This window comes from Pelodiscus sinensis, chromosome 1 (assembly GCF_049634645.1).
Source record: "Pelodiscus sinensis isolate JC-2024 chromosome 1, ASM4963464v1, whole genome shotgun sequence".
Taxonomy (NCBI): domain Eukaryota; kingdom Metazoa; phylum Chordata; order Testudines; family Trionychidae; genus Pelodiscus; species Pelodiscus sinensis.
The window spans coordinates 129,444,247-129,459,121 of NC_134711.1; the positions used below are offsets into that span (position 1 = coordinate 129,444,247).

The 14,875-nt window shown below is 44.7% G+C and overlaps 1 protein-coding gene across 1 annotated transcript in view; it reads right to left on the reverse strand.

The window, feature by feature from the left end:
- LOC102453877 (potassium voltage-gated channel subfamily KQT member 1-like) overlaps nucleotides 1–14,875 on the reverse strand; it is a 723,768-nt gene that overhangs the window by 524,993 nt on the left and 183,900 nt on the right. The gene's annotated exons all lie outside the window — the stretch shown is intronic.

The following is a 14,875-nucleotide window of genomic DNA, read 5'->3' on the forward strand; positions in this document are numbered from 1 at the left end:
TTTCACAGAACATATACAGTGGTACATACTTAGTACTTACGAAGGTGCAACCAGAGGTCTATGCATTATATTTAGTATTATTATTTGTAGCAGAACACCTGAGAGCCCCAGTCCTGGATTGAGTCTACATTGTCCACGGCACTGGACACTCAGAGAAAAAAAAAAAGAAAAAAAAAAAAGAGTCCTTGCTCCAAAGAGCTTAAAAATTAAGCAATGATTAAGCAGAGAGTCAGCTGTCAGACTAACTGGGCACATTAAGCAAACAAACATTCAACCAATAAACCATCCTCTCAATCTCACCTATCCCATCTTTCTCCAGTCTAAGAAACACAGGAAGATCCACAACCTCCCCCTTGTGTGCTTTTTTACCTGTCTGTAATTGCCCTGTGAGGAATTTTGTAAAATAAGCTGAAGCGTGTATACCCCACATCCTGAACCATGTATAGCAATAGCAGAACTAACAGGTAGCACTACAGCAGGGGTGGGCAAGAGGCTGCAAGCAGGCCAGATTCGGCCTGCCAAGCCACCGGATTCGGCCCATGGCTACCTCACTGGGACCCTAAGCAGAGCACAGCAACAGACCCTTTCAATGTGACTGCTCTATTCTGGGAGTGAGGAGGGAGGCTTTGTGTTCTGTCTCACTCCTCAGGAAAATCTCTCAGGTCCCACTGGTCAGTTTCCAACCAATAGCTGTTGAGATATTTTGCTGGCAGCAGGGTCAACCAGTGAAGACTCTTCCCTCCCTCCCCTCCATGCTTCTTCACCCTGCCTGGAGCAGAGCAATGTGGAACAACTTGGTTCTGCACCCTTCAGGTTCCTGTAGGGGTGCTTACTGGGAGCCACCTAGGTAAGCGCTTCCCAACCAGAGCCTGCCTCTCACACCCACTCTCTCTCTCCCCCCATAACTACCCACTCCAGGCCACCACCCAAACTCTCTGTACCCGTTTCCCCAGGACACAACTCCCTCCCAAGCCCTACATCTCCTCCTAGAGCTCCTCCCTCAGGCCAGAATCCTTCTTCACCCATAGTCCTTGGACCCTGCCCCAGATCACAACCCCCTCCTTCACCCAAATTCACTCTCAGATTCAACATGCCCTCCTGCCACCCAGTCTCCTACCCTAAGCTCTCTTCTGCATCCAACCACTGTCCCAGATTCCAAGCTCTCTTGGCAGAAATGTAGCCCTTGACTACTTGCCAAAATCTTGGAGTGCCATCCCCCCGATTAAAAATTTTTGCCCACCCCGCACTACAGCTTTTGCTGCTTAACCCAACCCATCATAAATCAGAAAAAAGCAGGCAGCTGGGAGGTGGCTGCTTCAGTGCTAGTAGCCCCAGAGCTGACTGTGGCACATATGTGGATAACCATGATTATTATCTATGGGTATGTCTACACTTGCAGCCTATTTTGGAATAGGGCTGCAAATGTAGGCATTCGGAATTGCAAATCAAGCCTGGGATTTAAATATCCCATGCTTGATTTGCATCTTCCCGGCCGGGAGCCACTTTTTGAGATTTACAAGCCCGGAATAACTGCCTGCGTCTACCATGAGGTTGTACAGGTAGATAAACCTCCTGCAATGAGGTTTAACAGGTAGTTCATAATAGGGCTTTATTTCGATTGCCCGTTTCACTGCTGCGTGTAGATGCAGGCAGTTATTCCAGGCATGTAAATTTCAAAAACGGCGCCCGGCCGGGAAGATGTAAATCAAGCACGGGATATTTAAATCCCAGGCTTGATTTGCAATTCCAAATGCCTACATTTGCAGCCCTATTCCAAAATAGGCAGCAAGTGTAGACATACCCTATGAGAATAGCTATTTCCAATATATACAGAGCCTTTCAAGAAGCTTACCCACTGAGTCTGGGCCAACCCTCCTGTGTACCATCTAGGACAGTGGTCTCCAGCCTTTTTAAGCACGAGATCACTTTTTTATTTTAAGTGCAATCCAAGATCTACCTCAAATATAAATACCCTTGCCCCGTCTCCTTCCCTCCCCTTCTCTGAGGCCACGCCCCTGCTCACTTCATCCCCCATCTCTTGCCAATTCTCACTCACTTTCACCAGGCTAGCGCAGAGAGTTGGGGTGCAGGCTCTGGTCTTGGGTTAAGGGATTTAGAGTGGTGAGGGGCTCAGAGCTGAGCTTGGGGAAGGCAGTTGGGATGTAGGAGGGGGTTTTAGGTGCAGGCTCTGGAACGGCATTTGGATGAAGGGATGTTCGGGATAGAGCAAGAGTTTGGAGTGCAGGAGGCGGTTCATAACTGGGGTAGGAGTTTGGTATGTGGGTTCCAGCTGGGCACTGCATACCTCAGGTGGGTCTTGGGTGGTGGTGCAGTGGGGCTAAGGCAGGCTTACCCTGGTCTTGGCCCTGCACCCTCCCAAAAGCAGCCAGAAAACTCCATCCCAAGTCCTGTTGTGCCCCCTGTCTGCTTTGTGAAGAAAGGATAAAGGCTGGGAGAGGGGACACCTTAACATCAGTGCACCTCTTCTCCCTCCCCTGCCCTGTACAGGAAGCAGGAGGTCCCAGGGGTGGGGGACAGCAGCTCCAAGGCAAAGGGCAGGAGATGTGCAGCAGTGGTGGTATGGGCGGCTGAAGTGCCTGCACTTGATATAGCCTCTTGGCCAAACCACTCAGGATCACCTGTCAGAGGCTCCAAGATCTACCAGTAGGTCCTGATCTGGTTGGTGACCACTAATCTAGAACATTAGCTGTAGCTCTCAAATGTCTACAGTTGAAAGAAATGGTTTTACACAAAAACCACCAATCACACCTTTGTGTGCTTCTGTCAAGTAGAGAGAAATAGGGATGTGAAGGATTAGTTGACTATCCGATCAGCAAATGCATATTGGATAGTCAACAAGACAGTCGACTAGTCGCTTCCCCCCACCGCCTCTATCAGATAGTAGCAGCAGGGGGGGGCAAGAGAGGATACTTCAAAGGTGCAGTGCTGCTTGAAGCCTGGGGCCAGATCCTAGACTGCATGAGGCGCTGCCGCTTTGAAAATCCATGTGCAGCCCAGGGCCAGCTGGGGTGTCCCCAGGCTCCCTGTGGTGTTTCAAAGTGGCAGCGCCACATGAAGCCAGAGATCAGCGGGGGAGCTCTGTGCAGCACTGCCACTTTGAAATGCTGTGGGGGCCGGCGTTCCCCTCCCGCTGTGGGGGCCGGCATTCCCCTCCCGCAAGCGCCGCGCGCCCGGGGCCGGCGCTCTCCCCTCCCCAAGCGCCGCGCGCCCAGAGCGCAGGCGGCTAATCCGCGGCGCTCCCGGGGCCGGCGCTCACTGTGCGTCATGTGCCCGGGGCCAGGCCAGCCCCGAGCACTTGGTGGGCGCACACAAATGCCCCCGCGGGCACCATGGCACCCGCGGGCACCGTGTTGGGGACCACGGATCGAAAGCTTAATATGTATTTAAGGAGGCTTCTCCCCATCTTGACTGGTGAAAAGGAGACCCCCACAAAGGAATCTACACTTGAGAGGGAAAGGACACACTTCAATGGGAGCATGTGTGGGAAACTAACTTTCCTTTGAAACACAATTTATGAGACATGCCAGAGCAAACGATGGATTCCAAAAGTTTAATTCAGAGTTACCTGGTGGCCACTAATAATACTTTTTCCCTTCTTAAAACTAATGTAGAATAGATTCACCAGAACTTTCTAAGTGTCTCAGCAATGTAGTTCAAGATTTAACATGTTTTATTTAGAAATGTGATCTTTTACAGTTAATGACCAAAATGCTTTAAAATCCCTAAACCGAAAGTGCTGTGAGAGTGATATTACTGTTATTTTTACATTATACTTGCTATTAAAAATCTAATTTAAGGAATCTGAGAAGCTACTATAGAAAATCTGGCACTAATGCCTTTATCACACACACACTTAGGCAAAGTGCCGGAATAAAGTCATTCACCATCACTTAAGCCCCCCAAACATAGTAAAGGAAGGGCTTATGGTATATAGGGTTTATTACTGATCCTCTGCACAGCAGTGCATTTTTTCTTCCTATGAAGAACTACATGGATTTTGTAAACAGAAATAAGGAAGAACAGATGAAATAGAATCAAGTTTTTTCTCTATGCTAAGAAAGTTAACTGTAGTATTATGGCTCCAAAGAAAAATTAGAGATGAATACCAATGTGTCATTAAGAGTTTGCTCCTTTTTTTTTAAAAGTGGTTCTGTTTGTATAGACTTTTATTCTACAAATTAAGTTAATTCATTTGTGAGCTGTAATATTATAACCCTTCTAATTACTAAAGGAAGTGAAAATCCACCAAAATAAACACGTTCAATCTGCTGGTTTTTCTTGCATTTTCTGAAGTGACACAATGCAGCTTCTTTTTAAAGCTTTCTTGAAAAAACAGCAATTTCCCGTGTTTATTTTGTCTTCTCTTCTTATTTCAGAAAAGCCTCTCTGATTTGTGGCAGCAGACATAATCTTCTACAAGATAGGAAGATTTTGCCAAGCAAGCTTTTAGCTGGTCTTCTTCTCTTGGGAGAAATAAAGTGCCTCTTGATTTTCACTATCTTCATACATTTCCAGACAAGTATTACCTTTAAGAAAACTGGCTTTTGGGAGCCTCATTTATTTGTGTAGAATAATAACAGTCTGAACATCTACATTTCTAGCAATATGTTTATAATGCCACAGACTCACTGGTGATTTAGTTTATTTACTCCTGAAAGAACAATTGAACCCATTTTGCTCAGTTGAGCATGATGGAAGCTTATATGATGACAAGTATTAGTTATGTATGCAAGAATTGTAACAGTTTTGACAATCTTTTTAATGTTTTTAAGTAACAGGCACTGAGTCCAGAACCTTTTGTGATTGTTTTACTGAAAAGGGATTTTACAGACAGCAGGGGAGTCAGCTGGAATAGACCTCTAAGCAGCTATAAAGGCTTGACTTCCACAAGAAATATGCATATTTTTAAAACTGCCTAATTATTTTAATGGGGCTCCATACAAGAGCAGCGGTCTAATGGCAAATAAGAAGTTCCAGGATTGGAGCCTAATTTAAAATAGGATGCTACACGTGAGAGTAAAATAAAGGGAGGGAAGAGGGAAAGTAAAATTGACAATTGCCTAAGTTGACTGTGCATATAATTTGATGGCATCACATGGTGTTTGTACCATTTCTTTCTTTTCTAATACTGGTCTCAGAAGTAGATCCAATGCACTACAAATGAAAGAGTCAAAGCTCTACACAAGGAAAGCTACTCTCACAGTGCTTTCAGAAATGAATGAATTTCTGTGTGAGCGATCACAATGAACACAGACTACAACATAGTTTTACTATCATGTGCCTATCATGGGAAATCTGAAAATCTATGCATATAGTTATATGTTCCACATCAAGAACATCTGTTTAGTACACTTTGTACTATATTTGTTCCTTGTCATCTGTAAAGAGCATAATGGGATTTGCAACAAAGCTTCAAAGGATATTGCTCTTTTTAATTACAAAGTTAACATAAATACAACCCAGGCAAATTGCGCATGGAACATTATTTGAACACAACAGAATCTTTTTTCTATTTAAACTATTAGAAAATACTCTGTAAAATGTGTTATGATAACTATAGTGTAAAGACCACGTAAACAAATAAAGTAGTGGTTACATGAACAACAAACAGCCATATACAGCTTTGGACATGATTTGGGACCCATTTTCTACAGAAAATGTTGCCCAAGGAACTGAAGCGATCACCAATTCATCCAACAACGAAAAAGTGCCAGGAGGTTTTAACACATTCCTGCAATCAGAGGACAGAAAGAGTCTCAGTGTAAAAAGGTTCTCACATAATGCCCTTTTTTAGATGGCAGCATCCTCCACCCCCCTAGTACTGAATTAGTGTCACAGCACTAAATGTCAGTCCACACCTCACCAACCATCTTACAATAGGTCTAATTAAATATAAGTAAGACACAACAGTCATTTATTATTTAAATTACATTAATACTCTCTGTACATCCAATAGATAGAGCATAATTTTCTCATCTCATTTTCGCAAAGTGCCAAACAAAGGTATACTCATCATATGAATCTCCTTAGTGATACTGCATTATTTATAGCTATCTAAAAATAAGATCACTATTATCAACTAAATAGGAAAATTAGGTTTCAGTTAACCGAGATTAAAAACCAAACCACGAAAAAAAAAAGTCAACTCCTAAGAACAAATCATATACTGTATTTCCAATTATAATGATAGCCATGCCTGTGTTTTGAGAATAAGAGGCTTATTCCAGTGGCATTCTTCCTAGTTTGAAAAAATATTTCAGTGTACATACACAGAGCATTCAAAATAGATAGGTGAATTGTATGTGCTAGTTTAGATTTATACCATGGCCAATATGCAGATACATCGTAATGGAAGACCTGTGTTTCTTCTTTCTCACTTGTGACTAAATGTAAAAGGTTCCTTATGATAGGGAAGTTAAATATCGGTTAATTGAACAGTTGAGTAACCTTGTTGTTACTTATAGTCCACAACTCAGACCCCTCCAACGTATCATACACAATCTACAACCCATCCTGGAAAATGATCCCTCACTCTCAGAGGCCTTGGGAGAAAAACCTATTCTTGCTTACAGACAACCCCCTAACCTGAAACGTATTCTTTCTGATAACCATGCCACCCAACCACATCATAAGCCTCCAGGAACCTGGCCCTGCAACCAGAAAAGATGCCAACTCTGCCCACATATCTACACTGATGAATTCATCACTGGAGCAAACAACTAGCCACAAAATCAAAGGGTCATTTGACTGCTCATCTAGTAATTTGATCTACACCATCAAATGCCAACAGTGCCCCTCTACTATATATATTGGCAAAACTGGGCGTTCTCTACGTGAAAAAGTCAATGGACACAAATTGGATATACGTAAAGAAAATACTCAGAAGCCAGTGGCAGAACATTTCTGTTTACCTAACCATAATCTCACAGATCTGAAGGTGGCGGTCTTGTCACAGGGTAGTTCCTCAAGCCAAATCCACAGGGAAAGCTTGGAATTACAATACATATGCAAATTCAATTCAATTAATTATGGACTTAATCAAGATATGGGGTGGAAGAACCTTTATCAATGAAGGTTCTAACTATTTTCTGAATGGGATCCTTCCTGCCTTATCCATCCACTGACTTTGATCTTTATCTACTTAGGTGTAGCACTGTTCCTCTTGATACTTTATGCATAGAGGTAGGGGGGTGGGTGACAGAACATCTTTCTTCCTCCCCCCTTCCCTTCTCCTATTTATTTCAAGTTTCCTTATCCTCTAATCATAACTCCAGTCATCTGAAGAAGTGGGCTGTGCCCACGAAAGCTCATGATACCATCTACATGCTTTGTTAGTCTATAAAGTGCTACCAGACCATTTTCTTACTGTTTTTTCTCATTACTTCTTATAGGTTAGTTGACTATTTTTAGTCCCGCAGGGGCAGGGCCAGCAGCAGTGCAGGATGCCAGGTGGGAGCTAGTCTGCAAGGGGAGCCAGTTTAAAATCCAGCTCCTCTTGTGGACCAGCTGCTTGTGACCCTGTGCTGCTGCCTCTGATAAAGAGGCAGCAGTGTGGGATGGCAGCAGCCCCTGTCTGGGGGATGGGGTCTGAGCTCCTGGACCCAGTGCCAATCAGAACTGAGCCAGGCTGCCTGCCCGCCCAGCTCTTAATACACTTTAAATGCAGAGCCATAGAGGGGATAGATCCCGGAGCCGGTCTGAGCCAGAACTAAGCTGGGCTATTGGCCAGCCTACTAAAAAATGTACTGGTTGGGGGTGGGGAAACGCATGTAGTCTATAGCATTAACCTGTAAGCTTTTGCTTATCGGTTGATCAATTAATTGACTACACTCTTACATCCCTACCTTGTGAAAACCAAAAAAGTTTCCAATAGCTTATTTTCCCCAAAAATTCAAAGGCAAATTAAACTTGAGAGAGAACCTCAAGACCATCTAAATGGAAAAGGCTAGACAGGATCATAAAATATCCACCCCTTGCTTATTTGCCAGGAGTGAGTAATTAAAAACGGATGCTCTTTTAACACAACTTTCATGTAATGTTTTACTCCAGTGCCAAAGCTAGCAGCCTCCCCCCTCCCCCCGCCCCCTTCTTGTTTATAAAGTCACAATCAATTCCCAGTGTCACCTACACTAGGGAAAACAAGCTGTTCACTTATCTCAGGGATCAACAAACATAAATCCACCACAAACTGAACATACCACACACAGACTCATGTAATATGTATGCAGGCAAATACCCATTAAAACAGGTTATGGAGCTTAGAAAGCACAACAGTATGAGTAGTTCACATAGACTAACAAGTATAAAAAATATGATTAAATACTGATTAGCATGAAAGTCAGTCATGCTCTTCACTACACAAGAGGGAGGTGAAGAGGAGGGACAAGAGGAAGGAAAATTCTCACTTGACGCTTTCCTTTCAACCTTCACTGTTTCTGTGGTTTCTACAATCATTCATCAAATATATTACAGCGTATGATTTCCTGAAAACTACCATTTGTCTCTTTCTCCTTTTTGAATGTCTAAGAGGTAAGTTACTGGCTATATTCACTGACAGTCCATTCCTGTGTAAAAGTTATTGTCTAAAAAATACCTGTGGTGTCAGTGGTTCTACAAATCTGAACTGTCTTTTGCTTCACACAAGGCACTCAAAGCCTCTCTATATTGGGTCTAAAAATCTCTTCCCGCCCACACATACACACTCAGAGTTCTAGGACTGCAGCAACCTCCCAAGACAGTGAGCATTGGTTCCTGTGAAACTCCTGACCACATGGGGTTGGTTCAAAGAGAGCATCAGAACCAACTCTGATAGTACTAACAACCATGTTTCTGCCAACAGATTCATACACAAAAATGAAATTCATCTGCTAAAAAAAATTGTCACGGTCACTCAGATAATAGGAAAAAAATAATAGCCCACTTCATCAAAACATGACATAAGAAATTTCCTTGGGAATATTATATTTTCACACAATGGTGAAGTCAGAACTAAGCACATTTAATTAAGTGCAGTCTTGCTATGAAAATTCACAAAGCTCTAGAAATCGCCAAGTGTTATCAAGTTTCCATCCAAACCCATAAATCTGTCCAGGCTCACTTGAAACACATGACAGCCTGGAACAAGAAATTTTCAAGCCATGAAATCTGGTCTATGAAAACAGTTTTTTGCATACTCCACCATAAAAAAATATGGTAATTTGAAATCAGTAATATTATTGCTTTCTTGGTTGGTACAGATTGGTGGTTATACCATACCAGGAGGTGGGGTGGGGGGAGAAGGGAAGATGTGCATCAAGAACAAAACAGCAACAGCTTTTATATCTACTATCCATGGCTAAGTCTCATATTATTTAGTTTCATTATGTATATCTTTATCAGAGCTGTATATCTCTATGATCCTGAAAAATGGGATTTACTGAACTAGTGATTATCATCTTAAGAAACTGCACTAAAATATGCAATGTTCTAATTGTTTCAGTCACAGGATAATAAAAAGGTGGGAGAGGTAAGAACTTTTACTGGACTAATTTCTGTTAGAGAGAGAGAGAGATCTGAAGAAAAGCACCATGTAATCTTCAAAGCTCTTCTCTCTCTTCAACAGAAGATGGTTCAATAAAAGATATTACCTGCATTAAAACAATCACAAGTCTCTGTCATACTATGTACTAAACATGTTAACTCACTGGTCACCAACCAGTAGATTGGGATCTACCAGTAGATCTTGGAGCCTCTGACAGGTGATCCTGATTAGTTTGGCTGGAAAGCTATCAAGCACTGGCACTTCAGTTGCTCCTCCACCCACTGTCATAATGCTCTGTTCTCTGCCTTGGTTCCTCCCTCCCCCCCTCCGCAGAAGCCTACTGCTTGCTGTGCAGGGTGTGGGAAGAAGAAGAGAGGAGGCGCTGACAACACAGTGTCCCTTCCCCCACACACTCCTGTACCGGATCTCCACACAGAGAGAAGAGGACGGCGGGAGCTTGGCAATGCAAATCTCTGTCACTCACACATACTGTGTGTCTCTCTGTCATTCTCAAAACACACACTGTCCTTAACTCTCATCTCCCAATCCAACACACACATAGGAGGTTGTTGTGGTTACTACTTTTACTGCTTGTAAAGTGGGTTATTTTAGGTTTTTGACTGGTCGGTTGCATTTCATAATGTTCTTTTCTCTCTTACGCTTAAATTTAATTCCTTGAATAGTGAGTTCTCAAATGCCTAGCCTGTTGTGGCTGGAGTAATTATCCCTGTGGTAATTGTTGCTCCTGGAAGTGGCTGGCATGTCCCTGCAACCCCTGAAAGAGACAGAGCAGGAGGTCTCCACATGCCATCCTTGCCTGCAGACACCATTCCTGCAGCTCCTATTGATTAATAACAGGGAGCTGTGTCCAGTAGGAGCTGTGGGCTCGGTGCCTGTAGATGAGGGGCAGCACATGGTGCCATGGAGCCATTCCTGTACATGCCAGCTGCTTTCAGGAGTGGTGCAGAGCCAGGGCAGGAGTTAGCCTGCCTTAACCCCACTGCTCCACCACCCAGAAGCCATCTCAGTTAATTGGTGAGCAGCCAGAACCTCCATCCTGAATCACTGTCCCAGTCCTGAACCTTCTCCTGCACTCAACCTCCTGCCTCAGATGTGAGTCCCCCTGTATCCAAACTCCTTCTCAGAGTTTGCACCCTGAACCCCCCCTGGACCTCAACCCCGTGCCCTGGGCTAAGCCCAGAGACCTTTCCACATCCCTTGTCCTAAGACCAGGGTCTGTACCACAATCCCCTACCCTAGCCTGGTGAAAGTGAGTGAGGATGGGGAAGGAAGGGGTGGTGGAGTGAGCAGGGTCAGGCCTCAAGAAAGGGGGTGGAGCAGGGGAAGAACCTCAAAGAAGGGGTGGGAAGGAAGTGGGACAAGGGTATTTGGGGTTGAGGTAGATCTTATGTTGCACTTACATTGAAAAAGTGATCTTGTGGTTACAAAGATTGGTGACCACTGTGTTAATTTATTTTTATTGTCAGTGTAAAGAAAATGATTTTCTACAGTTGCATTAGGAAATGGAGCAAAAATGGGGATTCAGTCAAGAAGATGCTTTTGACAGTTCTACATATGATGTGTTAGCTAATGCGGAAGGAACAAATACTGAAATATGAAAGTTTTGGAAATCAATTTAAAAATAAGTGTAACCCTTCTGCCAGGTAGTGCCAGCAGCAGCCAGGGCTGCGTTCAATATCTAGGGATCTTTTTTCATCCATCTCACACAGAACCGGCTCGAGCCACCGCCCAGTAGCCAGGGAACTTCACACACCCCTGGGCGCCTCTTAGAGGCAATGCTTCCTCACTCGCAAGCACAGAGTCTGAGTGTAGAAAAGAAACTTTTAATGAAAGAGAGAGAGAAGTTACATGGCCTTAGCTCAGAAAAAATACCACAAACATAGTTCCTAACCCCCCCATGAGTAACCATCCCAGCTCTAATGGATTGAGTAATGTCCTTTGCCCCTCAGGCTCACAAGTCCAACAAGGTAAGGGTTCTATTCATTTACCCAAACTTTCTCCATGCCCCACTTACAGCTCTGTCCAGTCAGTGCAGACCCTGACACATCACCCGGATGACTCCACTCATTGAACCTGAGGCCATGCCACCTTTGTGCTGCTCCTGTGGTCTGCTGGTACCGCCTGCCACCGCTCCTCCCAGCCGCCTGCCGGTCGTTCCTGCCAACTGCTCCACTGGCCACCTGCCACCGCTCCTGCTGGCCACCCATTGGTCATTACTGCCAGCTGCTCCGCTGGCCACCTGCCTCTACCAGACACCTGCCGGTCATTCCCGCCAGCCGCTCCACTGGCTGCAATGGGTCTGGCTGCAGGCCAGACCAGTGACTTCAGCTCTTAGTGATTTCAACTCTTTAGCCACAATCTAGGCTGACAAGAGATTCCAGATTCCACTGGACTAATAAAAAGACTCCTGATGGATCTGCTTTAAGTCTATCCTTAGACCAAGGGGGAAAGAGGCAGGTTGAACCAGTCTTACAGCTCACACCTGGCAGGCATGAAGCCAGCTGGCTCAATCTCTTTCCCCCCAACTCCATTCACTCAACTCTGGAATGGGGAGGCTTGTTCATCTGAGACGTCTTACAATGATGGTGTCTCTCCTACAAGCACTGGTGTCGTATTTACAGTTCCCACATTTAGGGGTAGCATGATTTGTGACCCCCACAATAGCCCAAATTAGTTATAATGCATCACATCATATATATAGTAGCCCAATGTCTGAGTCTGTAACGCCAAAATGCTGGCTGTTCCCTTTGGGCGGTGCTGTTGCCTGAAATGCTGGCTGTTCCCTCTGGGTAGCCCGTGCTGCGTGGGGAGTGCGGGGCCCAAACAGCCGCTTGCACCGCTTGTTCCCCCGCGGCGGCCCAGCTGAGCGGTGCAGAAGTCAGCAGAGCGCCACAGCAGGAGCGGAAGGGGGGAGGGGACATATATAGCCAGGGGGCGGGGCCTGGCCATGTACATCACCATCCTGCCCCCCTTCGCCTCCTGCCGTGGCACTCAGCTGACTTCTGCGCCGCTCAGCTGGGCTGCCACAGGGGAGCCCAAAAAGACACTTGCTCCGCTTGCTCCACTATGGTGGCCCGGCTGAGCGGTGCTGAAGGCAGCTGAGCACCATGGCAGAAGGCAAAGGGGGGTGGAGCGGTGACGTACGACTTGACAGTGGCTCCAGGCCCCGCCCCCGTTCACTCCTGCCGTAGCGCTCGGCTGACTTCTGCACCGCTCAACCGGGCCGCCGCGGGGGAACAAGTGGCACAAGTGACCATTTGGGCTCCACATGCAGCACGGGGAGTGCGGAGCCCAAACGGCTGTTTGGGCTCTGCAGTCCCCCGAGTGAGAGGTAGGAGGGGGAGGAGAAGAGAAAGAGAGACAGAGAGAGAGGCAGGAGGTGGAAGTGAGCTGAGAGAGACGGGGGGGGGGGGGCAGGAAGAGGAGAGAGACAGAGAGATGGAGCAAGAGACCAGAGGCTCAGGAGAGAAGACCGACGTGGAGGAGAGACCTGAAAATCCCGTCTTACGATGGGGTAATTGGCTAGTTCCAGTCTAACAACTGATCCTCCATCAGCACTGGATAAATTGAACTTACATAACCACACCTCAGATTGCTTCCCCATCCTGGCATGAGCTGTATTTACTTATCAACAGTTAACAGTTAATTATCTTTCAGAGCTAACCAATTTGAGTGAGCATACCCACCCGCAGGGCAGCTCTCTTCTTTTAGCTGGCTGATAAGTTTCTGTTTTGTGAAAGGCTTTTCCATTTTTCTTTATTCTACATTTCATCAGTATCTTGTGTAGTGATGCATCATGTCTCTGCCTCAGCTAATTCCATTCATCTATCTGGGGAGGAAACAAAAGCTAGAAATAACTTATTTGGTGTTTCTGCTGGCTTTGTCTGAGAAATGACTCAACACATTCATTCCTGCATGCCCACAATTTGGTTAATCTTTGTCAAAATTTGATGCCTGTACTACCACATTAGCAAAAAGGAAAATGAACAAACTGTTGCACAGAACAGAGAATGTGTCCATACAGTTTCACACCATCTGTAGCAAATGAAATGTTCTTAAAGTACAAGCTAATGCTACTGAGTATTTTATTTGCAACTGGGTATATTTTTAGATGCCTTGCCATTTCATGTAATAAAGTCTGGTTAAAAACACAGATTCTATCAAACTACATTGGTTGCACTTAAATATTTTCTTACATTTCAGAAGATTCTACTCATTTCAGAAATAACTTTCAAACTTCAAAAAAGGAATAACACTGGAACCAATAATCTCCAAGTGGATGAAGCTTTGACCAGATGATTCTGGAAATCTTGTGGGAACCTTAGGGTGCTTTTTTCTTTCATTTAGACCCTCCTGACCAGTTTAGGGTGAAAACAGACTTACCAGAAGTATTTTGATGCTGGTAGCTTGTACTGCAAAGTTATAGGGGACTGTGTTTGTGGGTTGCAAGAGATTTGGTTTACATGCAGTTTGAGGTGAAGGTTCAATATGTTATCTCATTAATTTCACCCATGCATAATTATAACAATAATGGTAATTGCCAGGGCACTTGACTGTGTACATAATACAAAAGACATTGAGGTCATTTTCCCCCTTCCCTCTCCCCCTTCAGAAAGAACTTAGTACCCACAACCGGTCAGACTTTCAGAAACACTGCATGCTGGATGCTGAGCACTTGAAAAAATTCTGGACCTTATGTAAATGCTTACATAGGAGCTTAACAGTTAAAAATCTACAGCACTGTCTCTATTTCAAGGAGTTTACAATCTAATGGATAACACGAGAAAGAGGGGGAGCCCTTAGAGTAAGGGTGTATTCCTGTACTGTGTTTAGAAAAAAAATTGCAAGGAGGAGATGACATTATCTTTTGATGACTTTGGTTATTTTCCCTAACTGTTCAAGTAATTGATTGTTGAAGTTCATATTCTGACACCATTGCTCCTGTTAAAAGCACCTTACTTCAAAGGAGTAAAGATACATTCAGGATCAGATTTTAGGTATTAGGTGTCTGATTTCTCCCTCTTTCCCCTCCACAGTAGGGTACATCTAGACTATAGAGATTTTCCAGGATACCAGAGGAATCCTGGAAAAGCTCTGCTACATCCAAGGAACGCATCTGCTTTTCCGAAAAAAATGTCAGAAAAGCGGACGCATTTTGTCAGCATCCCTGACAGCATGAAAACCTTGTTTCATGAGGAAGAAGGGATGTTCCATAAGAGGGGTGTTTTTTCTGACATTTGGCCCAGTGTAGATGGGCCAAATGTTGGAAAAGCCTCTTTCAGAAGAAAAGCGGAGAAAGAACCGCAAATTGCA